Source organism: Corapipo altera, unplaced genomic scaffold (genome assembly GCF_003945725.1).
Source record: "Corapipo altera isolate COAL_440 unplaced genomic scaffold, ASM394572v1 58, whole genome shotgun sequence".
In the NCBI taxonomy this organism is placed as follows: domain Eukaryota; kingdom Metazoa; phylum Chordata; class Aves; order Passeriformes; family Pipridae; genus Corapipo; species Corapipo altera.
The window spans coordinates 2724114-2745787 of record NW_020884898.1 but is presented as its reverse complement, the minus strand read 5'-3'; positions in this window follow the sequence as shown (position 1 = coordinate 2745787).

Sequence of the window (21674 nt, the reverse complement as noted above, 5' to 3'; positions counted from 1 at the left end):
GCACACTAATGCAACAAAGAAAGAGTCTAGCCCTTTTTCCAGGAAATGGTTACTAAACACTTACCCCTTTTAGAAAGACTAAAACAAACTTTTGACATATCAGGTGCTATCTTCTAAACATGACTGCCTCTACTGCCCTCACTAAGGGCTGGCTCCTGGCTCCCCTGCTCTCACAGCCTCTCAGCAAATATATTTCACTGGGAAATGTCTCAGGCCATTGAACACTGCACTATCAACTACTAAATGGACAGACGTATTCCAGGTAAATAATACCCATTAAGCCTTCCATGACTGGTTGTTGATTTAGAACAGATAATCTATAAATCAGTCACTTTAGAAAAACACTCTGTGGGTTTCAGGCAGACAGTCTTACAGCTGGGGGAAACCATAAATGAGGTTTTCATATAGGGGGAATTATAATGCCAAAAGACAACTGTTGAGAGAACTTCAGTGATCTTAAATTGCTCTGTGTTCCCTTCATTGGGAGATTGGTCAACATACAGAATTGGAACATAGCAGCAAACTATGCAGATTTACACAGTTGCAGAGGCTTTAAGTGCAATGTCCTGTTTGAGAGTTGAGGCAGAAATGCCTGTGACTTTATGGTTCCCTTCACTCCACAAAAGTAGAATCATATTGACTCACAAAAGCATAAATAAAAATAAAAGGATCATTCCAGCAAAGCATGCTCTTGAAAAAGTCAACAAAATTAAATACTGGTCTTGTCTTCATGCTAAACACTGAAAGATTTCCAGGTTCTCCTGTCTATGAATTGAAGTCTTGGTTCTGGCTGTGACTCTACTCTGTGACTCTGCATTTGTATAAAAATGCCTCCAGCAGATGATTTCACTGTAATTCCTAAATCAAAACAAAGTGGGAAATACACTGCTGTTTGTGTTGATGTCTAACACTACACAGCATGTGTGAGTGCACAACATTATTTTACATGCTGGCACTAGCAATGAATCAGACTACAGAACAATTACCTTTACTCTAAAATTGTGTCTTCTTTTATAGTGTCTTCAGTTTTAATGAAGATCAACTGTGACAAAGCTACATGGAGTAATGGAAGTACCAGAGAGAAATTGCTTTTTGAAAACAAAAAGCTTTTTAAAAAGTCACAAAAGGACTGGGGGAGCCATGATTGCATTTTCTACCCTAATATTTTGGCATTGCTCCGTGGAACCTTCTGCTATCAGCAGGGAATGAAAAATTGCAGTTGACATCTACACCTGGCATTTTTCTCCATTAATGGTTAATGCAGGGACTCTGTTCTCTTGGCTTAGTCTCCACCTGTCAGCTACTCTTTAGGAGAAAAGAGAACAGAGAGAAATCAAATAGATTTAGGCTTCCTTATTTTGAACCAGGGTTTCCAGGGAAATCTATAGGCAAGGGTTATATCTGCATCCTTAAAGAAACAATTTCATGTTGGTCCTGCTTGTCTCATCTCCTTCAGATCTGCTGTTCCATCCACTCATCTACTATGGAAATTTTCTGCCTGTCTTTTTATATCAGGAGTTAGAAATCAATTTTTAAACTTGGCCTATCATTCAAAGTGTAAGAAAAGCCTGTGGCATGGGGGTGTTTGATAGAGAGAGCACACTTCTGTATCTCTGACACAGCAGGTAAAACAGTGCTGGAAGACAGAGCTTGAAGAGTGCTTCTGTCTGCCATGGGAACAGCAGCTCCTTGGTGGAGACTCAAGGAAAAAGTAAAACTGGAAGGTGGTTCCTCTGCGTGTTGTTTCACCCTCAGAGGAACATCCCACACTCTGCTAGTAGTGGGCCTGGTGTGGATGTAACTGGTTTCAGATTCCCCGTCTTCTCCTAACCCAGAAGATAATGTTCAAGAGCTTTGTCCTGAAAGCTGGTGGGATTTTTCTTGCATTGAGTATGAATGACTGCAACTTAAGAAGACGAAGTAGAAGTATCACACCAACTAGCTTGTAAACACATTGATGTCAGAGGTTATCCATATCATCTTTCTGGCATGCTAGGTGCACAGACTCAATGTCTGCCTATTGTAGCTCCCAGGAGCGCTCCTGAACTCTGAGAATTGGATTCATGCTATGGCAGTATCCCAGCTCTGTAGTAGTTTTGGGTAATTATCCCCACCATACAATGTAAACCTGGGCTCAGTTCTTCCAAAGGTGCTGGGGCATGCTCTGGTCCTCTTCCATGGCTGAAACTTATAATTGTACAATGAAAGGTGATAGTTTGCTGTTCCATTATGGTCAGTTGAAATATCTTGGAAGAAAGCACAGAATGCAATAAAAGAAATAACAAGACTAAAATCTGGGCCAAGGCTGTTGCTGAGTAGAAAAGCAAGAGAGTTGTTATAGCAACAGATGAAGATATTTGTTTTTAAAGAAGTGCACACATCTTGACCTTAGAAAACTAACATAGCTGTAACTGTGAAAAAATCTAAATGGTACCTCTCAAGCTTACGTGTGTTTGCTGTGCTTGCACTTCAAGCTGACCAAAACTGAGTGCCTGTATTATTGTTGTCACAGGCCCAAGTTTTTAAGACCTGTTGAGGAGCCAACCTTATTTAAGCCCAGCCCATGGTCTGCTTCAATCCGGACATGCAGCTTTTGGACTACTCTGGAGAACGTGTGGACCAAGCTTGCATCTGCCCACAAGGTACTCTGCAGGCACACCCTGGCTGAATTTGCTTTGTTTTGCTGTCAGCAGCAGCACTCCAAAGATCACAGCGATTTAAAGTGGAGCGGCAGCTGCTGTTTCTCACTGTACCATCTCTCACTGGTGCAGGGCAAGTCTAACCCACTCACTAATAACCAAACATCAGCCAACTGAGCCTCTATTTGAACTAGCATTCCTGCCCCTAGTGATGTTAAAATAGCAGTTATCACAATACAATAGGAGTTTCTCTTGCACACACAGAACTAGGGGAAGGGATTAGAAGCACCCTCAAACAAGGTGTAGATGAATACACCTACTGCTAGAAGCCAACCAGTTATTTGACCTCAGGTTCATATTTCTGTAAACATGTATCTTGGCAACGTATTATTCAGTTTCTCTATACAATGCAATGAAAGCCCCTTCTCATTTATCTTGGCTGTCTTGTTGTGTTATGTTACAAATTATTACTGTTAATTCTGTGTTTAATTGTGCTTAGCATAATTTATTTGTATCCAGTGATTCTAATTGTTGGACATAGCAAAATATGGTTGATTTCTCTTCTGCTTCCTTCTGCTTCTCATTTGTGGATGCTGAAAGCAGCTGGACCTGTTCCATGTGAATGGGAATAATTATGGGCATGTACAACAAATTCATTAATCTCAAGAAGGCATCTTGTGTGGAGCTATTCCTGGAGTATTCTTCATGAATTATCTTCCTCTTTCCTGCCCCTACAAAATTCCTTTCTTTTAATTTTCCATCACAGATCTGCTCTCCGAGACTCTACCTCCTTCCTCTTGCTAATGGGGATTGAAAGCAAAATACATTTCAACTAAAATTGGCAAAAATGACATGTTTCTTAAACGAAGATGCCTGTCCCAGATGTTCTGGAGAAAAGAAAAGCTGTGAGTCTTTCAAGTGCAATTGGAGCACTGGGACCATTTTGTACAATGGGAAACCAAAAGAGAGTAATTTTGTTCCGTGTCATTGTCCCTTACTTTTTAAATACATTTATACTGGCTTACAATTACAGAGTAGTTTAGACTCATATATTTTATTTTGTGAAGTTTAATATTCTGAAAATAACGCTTTTTTTATGCTGCCATACTCTTATTTTCCCCCGGTTTTGCATTTTTAGCCCCTGTGAGAAATAGGCCTTTATCAGACTAGAAGTAAACCTTTTTTCTACTGGTACCTAATGATACTGTTTGCCCTTGAAGTCACAGTCTGATGAGTCTTTCAAATCTCACCCTCCAAAGCCCCTGAAGTGCTTGAGTAGGAGTCCACATGTAAAACCAAGCACAGGCCAGAGTGCTGAAGCCAGGCAGCAACTGTGAAATGAGCCATGATGGCTTTCAAGGAGGATAGCGACCATGCAACTCTGAAATACAAACCCCATACAAAATCAGCAGCTGTAGATTGAGGGTTTATGTATATATAGTACTAATTTACCTTGAGGAGGAGTTGCAGTGAGACTACATGGAGATGGAGTATCAGGAGAAAGAATGTGAGTTTGGTATGGGAAATTATGATTGAATCTTTACGCCAGTTAGATTTTGCAAAGGTGTACTTCTGGCAGTAATCAGAATAAGAGGTGAATGGCAGTAGAAACTCAGGAATGTATTTGTCTTATAATGCAACATAGGCCTACCTGCATCACACATAAAAAAATGCAGCCAAAAACTAAAGTGAACTCAGTTAAGAGATGAGTTATATCTGCTACTCAGAGTTAAAAGAGCAGTTAGTATTTTATCTGAATTCTGAGTTCTTGCCCACTTTTCTGTGAAGGGTTTGGTGTTGGAACATAGAGGTTTCTGTTTGCTTTTGTGAATGGGTTTCTGATCTATGCACTGAACCCATTAGATGTTAGTGCTTTTGCATGCATGACTGGGAAATGGATTTAATGATCCAGAAGGTCCATTTGAGGCCTATATAAGTAAAAAACCCAAACCATAATCTACTATCTGCATATGCAGACTGATCTTCACATTTTCTGTTTCACAGAGGATGCTTCTTATGTTTTCAATTTGTCACTATAAATAGGGCTGGTCAGAAACATCTCAATTTTTAAATTATTATAATTTGCTGAGGTTTTTAAAACCTCACCTAATTTTTTTTTCCTGAAATACTCCAGTATTAGTGCTATTGATAAAGAATTATCAGCCCATAATGGAATTTTCACTTGAAAAAGAGACAGGCACAATAGTAGATGTAGTCTGGGAAATCAGCAGACTTGAAGTTTGGTAGAGATGGGTTTCACTCTCTGTGCTATGCATTGCTAGTCCTTGGTTCAGGTACCTGCGTGCAGACTATTTTAAGCTGTGCATAGACATAATCCCTATCGTTCCTAGTGCCCCCTATCAAACTGAAAAGCTGTGCAATAGGGATTTTAAATAGGGATTTAAAACCGTCTCCATCTTACAAATATTTGAGGATGAAAAAGTTCTTGTTTGGAAGCAAACTTCAGCTGCCCTTTCCTGACCTATAATCCAACCACTGCTTACAACACTGAAACACTGTAACATGATTTTAATTTGAAAAACTTGTTTATTAATCAAGTAGCTTTTCTAGTGTCATGCTTCTTAATATACCTCATTTTTGGAACTGTGGAACTAGCTTCCTCCACACCTTCAAAAACAGATGGAGAAACTTTGAGAGTTGTTTTCTCAACATTTTGAATTGTTCTGGTGTCTCTTGTGAGCAGAACTCACTGCAAGATCATAAACAAGTTTCACAGAAACATTTCAGTTTTTCATTCAAAATTCTGTGTTTTCAGCCTAGTCCAAAGGACAGATTTGATTCGTACAGAACAGAGCTGTGTGGGCATTAGTTTCTAAATGAAACCTGAGGATGGCAAACTGCATGTGTGCATATAGATTCACACCAGGAATTAGGGCAATAGACTATCTTGTAAATTGTCCCCAGTCAATTATAATTTTCTTTAAAAAGTCCTTTGTCTCCACAGATGTGGTATCTTTGGCTAGGTAATATTTTGCAAGCAAGGGAAAAAAAAATCAGCTCTTTCAGTAGGGATACACATTAATTAAATTGCTGCTATTGTATTTTTCCATATCAGCAAAGTACAAACTGCATTATTTTTCCAGTGGTGTAATTTTTTCTAATATTCTTTCCAATTCAATAGCATTGTCCAAGGTGATAATCTCAGCTGTTTTCTGCTACAGTCTCCCACCTAGGAAGAACATTTAAAATCAGTTGTATCAGCAGTTTGTTCTTGCTGGCATATAGATTATATTTCCTTCCCCCTCCTGTGTATCCTAATGCCACAGCTCTGCTTATGTATCAGCCAAGCAAAATGAAAGCTTCCAGGCTTTCTAGCAACAGGAGTCTCCCAGGCAAAGGAGATTGTGTACCCAAACAGTCGTGTGTTATGGGCAGAAATCTTCCTGTCTGATTATGGGGATCTTTGCATAAATTTGGTTATGGCAGGATTTCGCGCTAAATCTGACACACAGTGAGAAAGTTATGTGGGGAAAAAAAGGGTGAGTAACTGCTGATGTGAATGTAGCAGACTTCATTCTGTTTCTTCACTGACTTTAGACCTTATGACTTGAGAGTGTAGAACTTCATACTGTCCTAATTAGGCTGCCAGGGGAGAGAAATTATTTAGATCTTTGTTTAGTATTCCATAGAAGTGGTAAGTCCTACAAGAGTGTCAGCTAGATCCATGGACCTCTCTAGGGAAGGAGGAGAGTTAAGGAAGCATGATGATAATTTAATGCATACAAATGCTGGACAAGAATAGCTAATCAAAATGCTGCTGTTGGGATAGACGCTGTTTTAATTTGTCTCCAGTTATAGGTGATATTTCCTGTATTTTCCCTCTTTGTGGGTGTCTTCTATGGAGTTGTAAATGTATAATTAATGCACATAGAAATGTGCACTAGCCATATTATTAAAATTTAGCATGGCATTAGCTTTCAAAAATGAATAGCAAGTTGAAGTTAAAGCCGTTCTGTGAAGAGCTCCATAATACAAAGAGTTGAAATTTATCTCAATATTATTTTATTAGAGCTTTTTAATTACCATAGCGGATAAGCAGGTCTGGTCATTATCTTTGCAGAACATTTGTATTAATAATGTCATACAATTTACAATGATGGCTACAAAGTATTCTCCTTTAAGAACTTAGTTTAAGCTGATATGCAAAAGCTAATTTTCTGCAGGGCAGAGAGTTCCCTGTTCTCTTCCACTGGGCTCCCAAGTCACAGCTACTTTTCTCAACTGAACCACAGCCCTCCCTTAAGCAATACAGCCAAAGGAAACACACAAAATCCCTCCTTAAGCACATCTATAATAACAAGTTTTGAATGTATGCATGGTAGACAGAACATTAGTCACCTTTTGTATTTTAAAGCAATCCTGCTGTTTACAGAACATAAGACAAGGTCATTTTGCAATTCAAAGCTATAGTTTCAGTTACCTTCCAGATACTTTTTTTTTTCCTTAGATCCATAACATGAAGCCCAACAATTTATTTATTTCAAAGTTCACCATTGTTACTTTTCTTCTTAGTGGGATATTTCTAGCTATGATAAGGAATGAAAGAAAGAGTTCACATACCATGTATTCTAGCATACCTGTCCTCTTCAAAAAATTAAGTGTCAAGTTCTAACACTGGATTTGAAGTAGTGACCGTCTTTTTGTAATGTTACAGAACTTACTAAAGTCCTATGCATGCTGTTCATGCTTTGGAGTGATATCCATATTTAAATATTTCAGGTAGGAGTGATATTTTTTGTGAAAAACTAAGCAAATAATTATTTATGGATATCTTTCATGCTACTTTGTTCTGTATTTTATCTCTGGGAGATCCCATCCCTGTATTCAGAACACACATAATGAAACAATGAAGAAATTCAGGGTTTGCAGTAGCACCACAAGAAATAATACCCATTTCAGCTTGTAATGGGAATTTTAAAGAACTGCTGAGAAGATTTCAAATATCTGTATTGGCTGCAAACAAGTTTTTGTCCTTGAATTATCTTGACTTCATTTAATTCAGGACAGTTCAATGTTTACATTATAACTTCACGGTGCTTGGAATTAGACATAGAAAAGGGCCATTAAGATATGTTGAATTCCCTCTTCTTTGCAGGTCAAGGCAGTATTGTTCCTTAAATAGCATTTTTCTGTCATTTGCCTGCCTTAGATAAAGATTTATTGGGCTGATTTTGAAAAAGGAACAGCCACAGGAAACAAGCCACACAGAATGAAGATAAGAAGGCTTTCAATTCTGAAAGCTGATAAATGTGGATCCTGATATTCATGCTAAAATACAGCAGGAGTGTCTTGAAAAGTACTTTGAGGGTGACTCCCGCCAATAAGAGTAGAATTGTAAGTAAGGGTGTCCACTTAGGTCTTCAGGGCATGAAAATATAAGTACTTTATGAAACAATCAAGTTTGCAACCTTAAGATGCTGCAGTTGTGTGCTGTGAGGAATGAACAATCTTTTAGGAAGCTGATACAAAAAAGAATACTAGGTTGAACTTGTAGTCATATGTGTTCAGACCTAGAGTCTTAGATACTAAACACCCAGTGAAAAAAAGAGCAAGATATTATTCTCCTAATTTTAAAAGTAAAATAGATTGTAGTTTTTATATGGAAACTTTAAGATTTACTCTTTGTCTGCTGATTAAAAGGAAGTGCTTTATCAGAGGGAGAAGTTAGGAATTGCACAGCCAGCAGTAGAATGCTGGAAAATTGGATTTATGCAACTGAGGGTACCCTTCCTTTCCAATTCTACTGCAATTATTAACAAAATAATAAATAGGAGTATAATTTAGCATTTATGAGAAATAGCTAATATGATAAGTGATTTGCACAAATATCTGTTTTAAAAAGCTCTTTCTGGTCACAGTCTGTGGGTCTTATAAATAATTTGCAGATCAATGTGGAAAACGGCACAGTTTAAACAAACAAAAAAAAGAGATAACAAATGTAAGCTGCAGAGTTTGATGATGTTGGATGGTTTATCATGAGATATGACTCAAACAGGTTGGGTATTTGCTGGTTAGAATGTCTTTACCTAAAATTCCCTTCTTTCACTATGTTTATGATGATGATGATGATGATGATGATGTTAAATTCTGTTAGCTAGTTTTGCAATATTAGCAACATTCTCCACACTGCCCTCCAAATTTTTAAAGCCACAACTTCTTCAGTGAAATGAAAGAGCATCTCCTACCCGCATCTCCTTTCATGTGAGCATTTTATTTTACAGTTTCATCCTGTCTTTAAAAACTTTTTCTCCTTGATTTATGCATCCTTTGTCGTCCTCTTCTCTGTAAATCAATGGCCCCTGTAGGTCTTCATGGTCATCTTTTAGTCCTTTGATAAGCACTAGAAAAGGGAAAAAGACTTAAAGTACCATCTAAAATCATCACTGATGGCACATGAGGTGGTGATCCTTGAAATGAGCAGGGCAGCTCAAGGTTGAGAGTTACAGTCCCTGATCAAAATCCCAAGGAAAGCTCTCCATAGCTGAAATCCCTCTTTGCAACTGGAGCAGTTATAGACAGCAAACTGCAGCGTAGTGGGTTATCATGCTCCAAGTTACTCCATTCCAGCTCTGCTGAGGTAACTGTCCTCATGCTTACACACAGCATATGTGAAGTAGTGCCACTTATTTTGAGCTTTTGTCATCTGGACAATCCTGGGTCCGTGTTTGCTGAGTTTCTTTGTTTTGCTTTTCCTTGACAGAGAGATTGGCTTCCGAGAACAGGATTCACACTAGTCTGTTAGCACAGCACAACATTCCATATGGCCACACACTCCTCCTCACTGTTTACAAAAGGTTGCCACAAATGAGTTGATGTGTTCATCCATTTCCTCTGAAATCCTGAGAAGAAGAGAAGCCCTCGCCTGGGTAGGATGGACATGAGATACAGCTCCATGATGCACAGCTTCTGGGAAAGGAAGTGGGGCAGGGGCAGAGGGTGAAATGCGACCTTGAAATAGAGCTGTTGTCACAAATCCAAACCTCAGCACTGTATGGGCTGCCATGAAGAAAATTAACTTCATCCCAGCTAGACCCAGTACACACACCAGGGATGTTTAATTCACAAAGAAAATAAATAAATAGATCATTCCCCTTAACTTGAGACTATCTACAGCAGCCCTACTAACACCCCTGCAAGATCCCAAACCAACTTGTCCATTTTCTCCAACATGTAGTGCTGGACATTTTCTATGGGCCAAATTCTTCCCTAATTGGTGACACCTGTGCAAACACACTTAACAGTGGGGTCTGAATCAGATGGGACTGATTTCCTGATGATGTTTACCTAGGGTCATAAATGGGCAAGCAGCAATAATCTCCTTCCCTTTATAATGTGGCCTCAGTTACTTGGCAAGCTAGAAAAAAAATTACAGAGAAATTTCTAGTCGTGATAGTCTGCTATGATAGTTCAGAGGGCATGGATCTGCAACAATAAAAATAATGATCTTAAAGCAGCTCTTCAGAGAGATAGCCTACTTGGAATAATTTTTTTCCCTTTTTTCTCTGTTTCCACAGGATGCCTTACATGAAGAAGTATAAAAATACTAAACACACATAAACTTGTGAGCTGGAATTCTCTGGCTGCAGTTAGGCATGTAAGTCAAACCTGAAAATAAACCATTTAAAAAATAAGGCCTGTAGGGAAGACAAAACGTGTGGAGTGGCCCCTGAGAAAATCATTTGCCTGTTGTTCATCTCCTTAAACACCTGATATTTCCTGTAGGTTTCCTGGGATCTATCAGGTTTATCTTCTGTGTGGGCCTGCCCTCTTAAAGACTTCAGTCTAAGGATCCAGAAAGAGGAGCTACATAACATGAGTCCTGCTGGCTGCATGTAGAAGGATGCTCTGTATTTTTTCTTCCCAAGCATTTGAGAGATAGCAAGGACTAGTTAATATCCTGAAGCTCTCTTTCAATATTAATTACTAATCGACTTTAAAAAATAACATCCCTGACTAGAAAAGATAATAGGGTTGTGAAGATCATGTTTGGTCCAGTGGCTTAAAGTGAGTCTTTTTTTGTGTTGTTTGGATTTTTTAAGTTATTAAATAATGCATTAGTAGCTTCATTACACCTCAATTTCAAGCTGCTCTCAGTTCCACTGTTTTCTGTAAATCTAGATGTGGCATTTGCATAGGGCAGGATGAAGAATGTTACTCACAGGGTTAATTCTCTTTTTATATGCTTCAATGTGTCCATTGCAGGGGAATTAGGCAAGGCTGGAGGAACTGCAAACCAAAGCCAAGTGATGATTGATCTCTGTCGTCTCTTTCCTACTTTTGTCTCCTGCTCTACAGATGTTCAGCTGTGTCAAAGCATCTTCATAACTTCTCCAAGGTCAAGGGTAAGCCTGCATTGCTTCACTTTCTTCACCTGTAGCTTTATTATACAGGTGTGTCTAAACACATATTGTTGAAGTCGTATCCCTGATACGTTGTGGTTCAGGGAAATGTCTCCTCCAGCCTGCTGTGGACTTGTGCCTGCAAAGATCCTCAGAGCTGGGAAAAATGTCAGGGATGGATGGGAGTTCAAGGGTGAAGTGACTTTTCAGAAGAAACAGAACACTGTGAATTAGTCTGGAGAGTAAATAATTTGAGGTTAGTTTTCTGTATGTTCCTGTGCTGTTGCTTGAGACCATCTTTCTGTGAGGTCTTGTGAAGAAGGATTGTGATTTCTCTGCAATGAACATGTGGTTTGTTGAAGGAATCATGTATCAGGAGTTTCTAATGTGACAGCAGAGATCCAGGGTGAGGTGAAGAAGTCCTTTGAGTTTGGTGGGGGTTTTGTTTTCCTTTGATCAGTTGATCCCTTCAAAACAGTATGGGCTGATTTATTCATCTGAACTGATGTCACTGGTATTGTTTATCTACTGAAAAAGTGCAGCTGAAGCTGCCACAGGTATAAGAAGAACTTTTCTCTTTTAAGCACCTCCCCATCAAGTGTATTACCATAAATTCATTTCAAGTATAGAGATCATTAAGTGACACCTTTTCATTACTGTCAAATTAGATTTGGATGAAGAACATTGACATAAGACTCATTGATTTTGTCATCACTTCCAAAGTAAACACCTTTCCTATCTATGCACAAAATTTAAGGTAATACAGTTGTGTTCTCAAATAGAAAATGGTTTGCTTTTTTTTAAAAAAGAAAAATCTGAAGGTTTGGATGTCAGCTACTCTTTCTTCTGTCTATGAGAAACCTGCTTATCAACTGGAGAAAGTAGTTAAAATGGCTCTTGCGTGATGGACATCCTGATTTATGGTGTCTTTTATAACTGCTTTTAAAAAAGGCTGGGAAGCCCAAATAGTCTGTCAATGAGCAATTAGTGCTGTGTAGGATTCTTTCTTCACCTCAGACATTAGTTTTTGACAAAATGATGATGGGACGTAACACTTGATGATGTATATAACACTTGAACTGCAGAAGAAACACTATCATTTCCCAAACAGGGCATGGGGAATGCAAATGGCAGTCTAGAATAATGAGCAAGTGTTAGCTAATTATATTTTACCTGTGCCTGCTTTATTCTGATTCTTTTTCCTGTTTTAGATAGAAGACTAAGACATGGATGAGTTGCTTAAAATTAAAATAAAAAATAGAACCAACATAGTGCTTTCAGCTTCAAACTCAATTAAAAGTAGTTACCATTTTTTAAAAACTTTTTCAAGGCAGGGAATTACAAGATTACACTTTGCATGTTCTTACAAGTTCCTTTCTCTTGGCATGCAAGCAAGTTGCCAGTCATCATAGAAAATGTTTTGGCAGTATCTTTCTGACATTTTTGTGTGGGAAGTGTAAGAAGAAATAGAGAGTTCACTCTCTACTGTAACCGTTCTTTCAAGAAGTGATTTTTGAGGTGGAGTTGCTTTCTGAGAGCTAAGCAATGGGAGTTGTCAAAGATTTCCAAAGGGAAGAATTGCAAGGGTTATAAAATGGCCTTTAAAAATATATATTTATGTAATATTTTTATTACCTGAACAATAGCCCGTTGTGAACACTTATGTGCTATTCATGACCTTTCTTCTACCCAACTCCAGTCTCCTAGGACACAAGTACAATTCCTTACATACCTTCAGTGGGGCTTTCCTGACTTGTGCATGAGTCCTTGGAGCCCTTTGGGTGGGGAACAGCAGGGAAGCCAGAAGCAGAAAGGAGGAGTGATGCCTCCATGATGGATATCTCCTCCATGAGGATACCTAAAAGCCCTAGTAAGATAAATTTCTTTGGAAACCAGACTCTGCACAAATCCTGCAAGTTCCAATGAAGGGTGGGTGGTCGCCACTTCCTCTGACATCATGGGCCCCCCAGCTGCAGACTGAGCTGCCTCTACAGAGCCTCTACTGGCTTCCCCCTCTCCTGTCTGGGCCGGTGGTAACACACACCAGGTGATCACAAACACTCTGCCTCTTGTTTAAAAACCACAAACCCTGATTTGACCCCATCCCAGTCTCCTCTATCCATGCTGGCATGAAGTCTGTTTTTGCTCAGTCTCAGCCCTGCAAATAAGTGAAATCCCAGAGCCTACCCCAGTTCCATCATCAAGTAAAGCTCTAGCATGGGGTGATGGCACTACCCATTCCATGGCATAATTTTGGGAGTTACCCCATGCAGGGCCTTGATGATCCTTGTATCTTCCAACTCAGGATATCCTGTGATTCTATGACTTCTTGCTTCCCTCTGCCAGGAAGGCAGATATTTACAGCAGTGACCGTGGCCACACCTGTAACCCCAGAGCAGGACCTGAGCCCCTTTTCTAATAAAGGCTGAAATCTCCTCTGTGATCTCTTTCCACCAGGCTTTCCTTCTTCCATTAATCCTACATAAGGAAGGAAGTAGCACAGTGACGCACTGTTATCACTGCTTGTGTAATGGCAAACACTGCTGGGTGACTAAATTGCTCAGTCTTTCCCAAGTTAGCCTTGAGCCAAAAAAATAAAAAAAAAAATTAGACAAAATAGACTAATGCAAGTCATGAGAAGTAGGAGAAAAAAAGGCTTTTAGAAGGACAGCATGCAAACTAATTTCTGGAAAAGAGTTCTCTGTGTGCAAGATCCTTGAACTGTGAAGGTTTTAAAGGGCACGGTCACAGTTCTGCCACTGAGGAGCTGTTGGACTGTGGCAAGATGCAGCCCAGCTTCAGTCAAAGGAAACTTTGAGTCTTACTTCAAGCTGATATGAAATTAAATGCCAGAGGCCCAGGACTGTTTCACTACCTTGGAAAGGCATAAATGAAGAGGAGTTTGAATGTGAGAAAGTCTGATAGTCATGAAACAGCTGGCATGCAAAAGGGATTAGTCCAAAATCCAGCCATTTTTTGAGAGAAATATTTTCCAAGCCTTCTAGTTCATTCATTTTTCCTGTTTAGTTTCTTTTATTCAGTCATTGTCAAATGATAGTACACTAATAGATTATTAAGACAGTTTCAGGGGGGCATTGGAGCATTTTTGTGTATGTCTGTGGTTTTGTTTTTACTGCAAGCTAAGCATTGGTCTAAGGAAATAGAAGGAGAGTCAACCTGGATCTGTCTTCCATCTACTTTGGAATCAAAGCAGAGAGCTGAAGAATAACATGTATCTTCAGGCTCTTGGACTCCAACTGAATTAACATCCTGTGAAGGGCTTATCTTTGTCAATTTACTGCCCTCCTCTTGTGCAAAGTGAAAGGTGTTTCTTTAATTTACACCGTAGTGCTGTCAAAGGCAGGGGGGTCATATGTTGCCCTGTTTGGTTGATGCTGTTGTACTCGAACCTAGTACTGCTGGTAGCTCAACAGCAAATGCTGATCATCTGGTTTTATTGAGGTGAAGACAGAGGTGACTAAAATCAAGCAGACATATGTAGATATGTGAATCTCTGTCAGGGAAAGCAAGAAAATTGGGATTAGTTCATTCTTCTCAGCCTTGAGCCCAGATGTTAGACATGTTATTGATCTTATACTCTCACGGTAGGCAGGACTTCTTTGTTTAATCATTACTTTTTCCTGAACAGAAGCTAGTGTGGTCATTTGACTTCTACCATGCTTTTGCCAAGAAAGTTTGGATCAGATGATCCTTGAGATCCCCTTTCAACCTGCTATTCTATGATTCACCACTTAAGCTATAATCTTCCTGGTTTTAACACCTTAAAGCTACTATTTCACCCTAAAAAGTAATTTTATTTTTGGAGGGCTTGTTCGGCAGTCCCTTTTGTCACGCTCTCCTTTACTCCTGGATGGCATTTGAGCCTTTCCTGGCTGTGGAAAGGCTCTTTTCTCTATCATCGTGTCTGTCTTGAGGCCCTGAAACAAGATCAAAACCACAGCCTTTGCTGTGATCCCCATTCCCCTCCACCTGCACATGCTGTATTTTGTCTTTTCTCCTCCCTGCCCTCCTGCTTACTGAGCACTTTTGCATGGGATGCCTGGACACTTGGCTCCTATCTCACAATCACTTTCCACACAAACCATGTTCAAATGAACTCTGAATGAAAGAATTCACCTACAGCATCCAAAAGGGAGAACAATGGCGCAATTATTCATTAAAGTTGGTTCTGGGGAAATTCAAGGAAATTGCTGCAAATCTATTGAAACTAAATTTAAAAGGTCACCCTGTGCTTTACTATTTCCAGCTGCCTCATACAGACACTTCCTCTCCTCTGTGCTCATATGTGCCCCAGCAGAAGGCTGCATCTGGCAGAGAGGAGCTCTTCCCAGCCCAACCCACTCACTCCCAAGGATGATCCGCTCTCCTGAAAGGAGACACGCTTACTTTTCTGTTCAGATTTTCTTTCCAATGTGTTTGGAAGCTGTGTTTCCACTAAAGAAGGTCTCACTCGCCTTTTTGGAGAATAAGCTCTGGGAATATTTCTGTAGCACATTATGTCTCATATTTGGAGTTTGACTAGCTTATTTAACTATTTCTGGAGCTATCAAGGAGTAACACCTCCATTTTCCTCTGCTGTTTTGCCAGATGTAGCAACATTAATCTCTCAATGTGAAATGTCTTTATCTCCTGAAATTTCTAGTACTGGATTGGATACCAGCTCAAAAACTGACCACAACACTTGTCCAAACCCCAGCATCAGAAGAATACATGCAGCTCACTCTTGAGACTAGGTATGATGGTAATCAGTTGATTCAGGTTGATGATTGGCTGACACTTACTTTGGAGGGGTTTTAGAGAAGGTGTTAGTAATGAAATTCATGTTTTGTCAAGTGATGTGTAGAATGACTTTCAGGGCTGCCATTATCTTGCAAGAAGAAATTCTTGAGTACTGCTGTGTAGTTTTTAAAATGTTAGGTTCTTTTGGTAAGAATCTTTCTCACTGCTATGATAAAGTTAGTGATTTTAATTCAAACAATCTGGAGCTTTATAGGACAAAATGAAGCTCTGTCCAGAAGTTATTATAGCCTAGAGAACCACTGGTTGTGGGTGTCTCTTTTATAGGCTGTTTCAATAATTCATTTTGCAGATTTAAGTTAATTTCATAGCCTTTTGACTAACCTGATGTCCTTTGAAAGTGCTCAAAGTATTTACTGTATAAATGTGCCAAGTGTGGCCACAAGACTGTGGGTTATTACTAAAAAACATCTCTGCTAGAACACAAAAGGGAATTCAGGTAATTCAGATGGCTAACTATGCATATGTAAGTAAAAATTCAAGTAGCCTGCCTTAATTTTCAAATTTCAGTTGGAGTTCAAGTGGCATGAGTGTCCATGCATGAGTATTTGTGTCTGAAAACTTTAATTGTTTTTCTGCTGGTCAGTAAAATGTGAATGTCCTGTAGGAGCTGTGCTCATTCCACATAGAAGCAAAGACAACACAATATGGTCCGCTGTAAAAATTACAGCTAGGCACTCTAGAGTAAAATATGATTCTGTGGTTTTCCAAAACTGTAATATTAAAAAAATATGTAGAAGCTGTATAATTAAAATAAATACATAAAACCAACTGAGAAAAATAATTTTGATTTTCTTGAAGTTATTCAAATCTTCTTCGGTGGTTTTGAGCCCTGGAACAAGATGAAACTGGAAAACTGAGCTTCATTCCCTAACGATACACTGTCAGCCTATTAATGGGTCTGTCTATTATAGCAATCATTCTATTCTACCTGTGCAATCTTTGCATGGCTTCATCACTCTCCAGTGTTTCTACTGATGAAGAACCTGTGCAACTGCTATTGCTAATTATTTCTGGAGGCATAGTCTGGCACTGCCATACCAAATTAGCAGGACATCCATACATGCTGGAAAAACCTCAGATCTCATTTCCACCTTCTAATTCTATGACACTTTCCAACCTTTTTCGGGAAATCCATGTTCTCACTGTGAACTGTTATGCCATCTTAACAACCAAATTTTCTGTGTTAAAAAAAAAAATCTGTGGTATATATTTACTGGTACTAATGCAAGTTTGGAGAACTCTAAAGCCTACAGTTTAGCAATAACTGATTGGTTCCTTCTATCTAGGACACTTGCTTTCTATGCAATCTAAGAAATGGGGAAAAAAAAAAGAAGAAAAGTAATCAGGCATATATATATAGCCTATCCTTGAGGAGACTTTCTATAAAACTGTTGTGTAGTCACAAGTTAATAACAATCCTGTCACAAGATAATGAGACAGAAACACTTATAATCCATTATTTGCATTGGACATAATGATTGGCAGTGCTGTTACGCATCGTATGATCTTGTACTAGAAAGGTAATGAATTCACGTCTGTATTCTTCAGTGCTGTGAGCCATTTTCTCTGAGCCTGAAACACAGACCATTCAGGATGCTCAATTTTAGAGCATGGTAAAATCAACTCTTTACCTTGATTGAGTCTTGATTCTGTAGGACTTGTAAGAGATGACATATCAGTTGTATCAGAGTCAAATGCAAAGGACAGATCCAGTCTTTGCCAGCCAATTTATTGACATAGATGAGCTACTTTCAGTCTTTGCTCAGAACCAGAACTGACAATTTCAAAACATTTCTCTGAGAGTTCCCTTTCTGGACTAATAGTAGCAGCAGTTTCAAGATAACAGATTTCAGGGTAGATTAGTTCACCTTGAAAAAGATTCAGAGAAAACTTGGCTTGCCCAGGCTATCCAGGGAGCTTCTGAGACAAATACAGTTATCCATTATTGGTTCTCCTAATTTTCTTCTAATCACCTGGCTACAATGCAGATGATTGCAGTGTTTTTCTGTGTTAATCTCTGCTTATTCATTGTGTTCTTCCAGAAGCTGATTTTAGGGGCATGCGCCTAAAATTTTCAGCATGCATTGGTGACTGTCCCTTCATTCCTAGACATGCAATTTTACATGTTGGTTAAGAGCTGTAAAGGAAGTCTTTGCCCATCTCAAATAAGTTTCTGTGCTCTGTTGACACTGCTCCCACTAGTAATGTAACTTCAAAGCTTTCACTGTGAGAAAGAGGGATCTGGTGCACAAGCAATTCTCTGAAAACCCTCAGCTTCCATTTCTGTTTTCAAACTAGCATGCCTTTATTACAAAGTCTATCATTTCAGGGAAAGAGACTTTTTTGTAATTACCTTATTTTGTAATTGCTGCTGAATATGCTGTTCCTGATACAATTGACCTGGTAGATCAAGGCAGCTTGAACATTTTAGTGAGGCACAGAGTAATCTTTGGTTGCTATAAACAGTACCTGTAGTTGTACTTTGGCTAGATCTAATCCTTTGGCAATTATTGAGGAAATGAAAACAGACCTTAGCCTGGAGCAGAGAGGATGAGACAGGAATGGGGGAGTGTTAACCCTGAGTAACGAAAAGGGAGGTTATTTCCTCATTTGTAGGAAAAATATTTCTGTAGTCCACAAAGTAAAGTATCTCTAATTTAATTGTTTGTACATTTAGCAGAAAGTAATTGTTCCAAATGACACATGAGTAAAAGCATGGGGGCTTTTTTTAATTTTTGATCCTCTTAGGTTCACTATGGTAAATGTTTATAAATAGTCTATTCCTCATTACTGCAAGGTCTTAGAAATTATAAACCAAATGTCAGTACAGGTAGCTTTGCTATAGTGTAATAGTAGTTGCCTTGTGAAGAACTATAGCAAAAATCAGACTGCATCGTGCCCACAGTGTAATGTGGGGCTGTACAAGTCCCATTCCATCAGAAAGCTTGTGGTAGATCTCTCAGCACTGAGCCTTCTACCTGAACTCCACACCACTCCACAATTTAGGGTAACACCATAAATACTTCAACACAGACAGCAAGAGGAAGCAGCACTCTATATTTCTCAGTGCTAGGTTCAACCAAAGCTGGTTTAAAATTGCAGACAAGATTATTTTTAAGTCATTCTTCTAAATAACTACCAAATTAGTTATATTTCAGTGCTAAGCAGCAACCACCAACACCCATGGTTGATTTTTTAAACCACTTCCTTCCTGTGGTTGTTTTCTTGCCCTTAGATAGTCCTTCCTGCATTTTGAGGATGCTGGACTAATGCATTTCTCATTGCACCTTGCACAGTCAGGCCTTGGATTTATGATAATAATATTGACAGCAATTGTAAGGATGTTTTTTAAGCTTTCCTTGAATGAGCTCTCTGCTGCACAGCAGCTTTCAATCACAACCAGGACATAGTTGAATTATTCAGATAGGATCACACATGCTTATTCAGTTCTGCCAAGGAGGCAGTGACTGGCATGAAATCACCTTAGCAGCAACTGCTATGAGCACGAGTAAGTAGCTGAATAGAAAGTGTCACTCCAAGCTGACTATCTTGTAACACCTCGTAGAGAAAGAAGCTTCTACAGGTTGACCCTAGAAGGCTGAAATACACCAGGCAGTCCCTGCTTCCTCCCCCACCCTGCATGGACTGACAATGGCATAGGGAAAGCTCACTCCCCTAAGGAAGTGATGGTTAAATTCTCATTGCAACTCTCAATGAGTATTTGATTTTTCTCTGAGGTAGTCAGCCACAGCACTCAGCCTGCCTAGTGCTGTGGGAGGATGTGACTTCGGTTTGGGCTCAGAGGGGACTGATCACCTTTACAGATATCCAGGTTAATACCACTCGCCTCTCATGAAAAGAATTGTTCCTCTTTTTTCCAGCCAGTGGAAATCAGACTCCACAGGTTTGATGTCACTGTGTTTGAAATACATATCTCTTAACAGTTTTGGGGGCAGAGCAGTAGCTACTGATGTTTATATTATTAACATAATAATCACATACAAAGAATGCTTATTTCCTGGATGAACTTTTTTTTTTTGGATAACTTTCTATCTTTGCATTCTAACTACTGATCTCATTGCTTCCTATGGATGATCCAAAACACAGCAATTTATTTTCCATATTTCATGAAGTGGTTACAGTAATGCACTTACCTCAGGTGGGTGGTTTGTATATTTAATCAGCCAACATAAAATTGATTTGAACACAGCTCACTTTTACTGGCATCTAGCAGCAGGTATACATTAGATGGGTATTTAGTCTCAGTAGTGTGATATATTACAATCATTTGGGACCAGGTTCAATCATATGAATTACAGTAGTGATGAAGTAGTGTGTAGAACTTTCATTGAATACCAGTTGCCAATGTTCTGTTTGAAGGAACCATTTCAGATCATAAAATAAATGGTTCTTTCTCATTATATGCTCACCTGTCCTGCTGAGTTTATAGAAAACAGTGTATCTTAGTACTTATCCCATATTAGGCATTTTTAAATGGTTGTGTATAGGTTACTTGGATTCTACGGTTGCCCCTATTTTCTCTGTTCAGAATGACTTGTTTTTCTCATTAAAAGAAAGCTCGTGGAGTATTAATCTTTTTCCTCAATTATTATTGGAGAGATGGGTTTTCTTATTTCTCCTGTGGCTTCAGACTAAACTTGAATCTTTCATCTGTTTCTCTCACAAAGCAAGGCTCCCACAATCATGTTGTCTTGGTAGGTACCTGCTTATTCCCTGTGTTTAGCCACAGTAATTTTGTAACTTGTGGGATGTTTTCAGTTCAACTTTACAGAGCAGCAGAGATTGCAAAGGCAGTTTGATTCTTCTAAACTTTGTAAAATTAGGGAAGGAAGAAGCTGAGGGAATGGGCAAGTGGTCTGGCAGAAGAAGAGGCTGCAGCGTAATTCAGATCTGACTTGGCACTTCCATGGAAGTAAGGGCCTTGCCTGGCAAAAAGTTTCTGCTGGAGCTAGAAATCACCCATGAGATATTTGGACATCTTGATTTCTGTCACTGTGTTGACCTTAAACAGTCACCCTGTTCACATGACTCAGAAAACATTTGGAAAATCAGACTCCCTGGTAGATGTTCTCCTGCTAACAGGAGATCCAGTTAACATCTATTCAGAGACAAACATGACTGCAGCTTTCTGTGACTCCTCTTCCTCTCTGCCTATTTGCCGTCTCCCCCAGGACCTCTGTTGTCTCTAGACTCAGAGAACTCCAGTGTTTGTGTGGTTTAGGGGCTTTTTTCCTCAAAAAAATTGCAGTACTCAGAAACTACTTAGAGAAACTGCTCTCCATTGCACCAGAAGCAAAGATACTGTGTCCTGAGGCCTCTACTTCCACCCCCATGACCAGCATAGATGTACTTGAAGTTCTCTTTAGTTTAGCACTTTTCTTTGTTTTTGTCATGGATAAGTTACTGCCTGTGTATCTGTGCTGTGTAGAAAAAGCACAGAGATAAAACCTGTAGGTGGCAACATGGAGATGTGTTAGAAAAGGCATAAAAGAAGGGTCCAAAGTCACTTGTGTTAAAGTGCTGAAAGAATATGTGAAGATAAATAGGGGGAGCAAATTCACAGGGTAAATATTTTTCCCAGTTATTAATAAATGCAAATGGAGGTAGTTAATATTCAAATACTGTGAAAGCCATTTGCTCATTGTCATGAGTGGCATGTATTTCATAACATGAAATAGGCACCTCATCCTCCACCGCTACTCATGCGTGCACAATCCTTCCCATTTAATTCAGCAAGACTAATTATCTGAATTAGTGACATTAGCTTGAAGCTATGGATTTTCAGATTGAGTCTCTGGCTTTCAGAACAACTTCTTTAAAGGAATTAGTCATG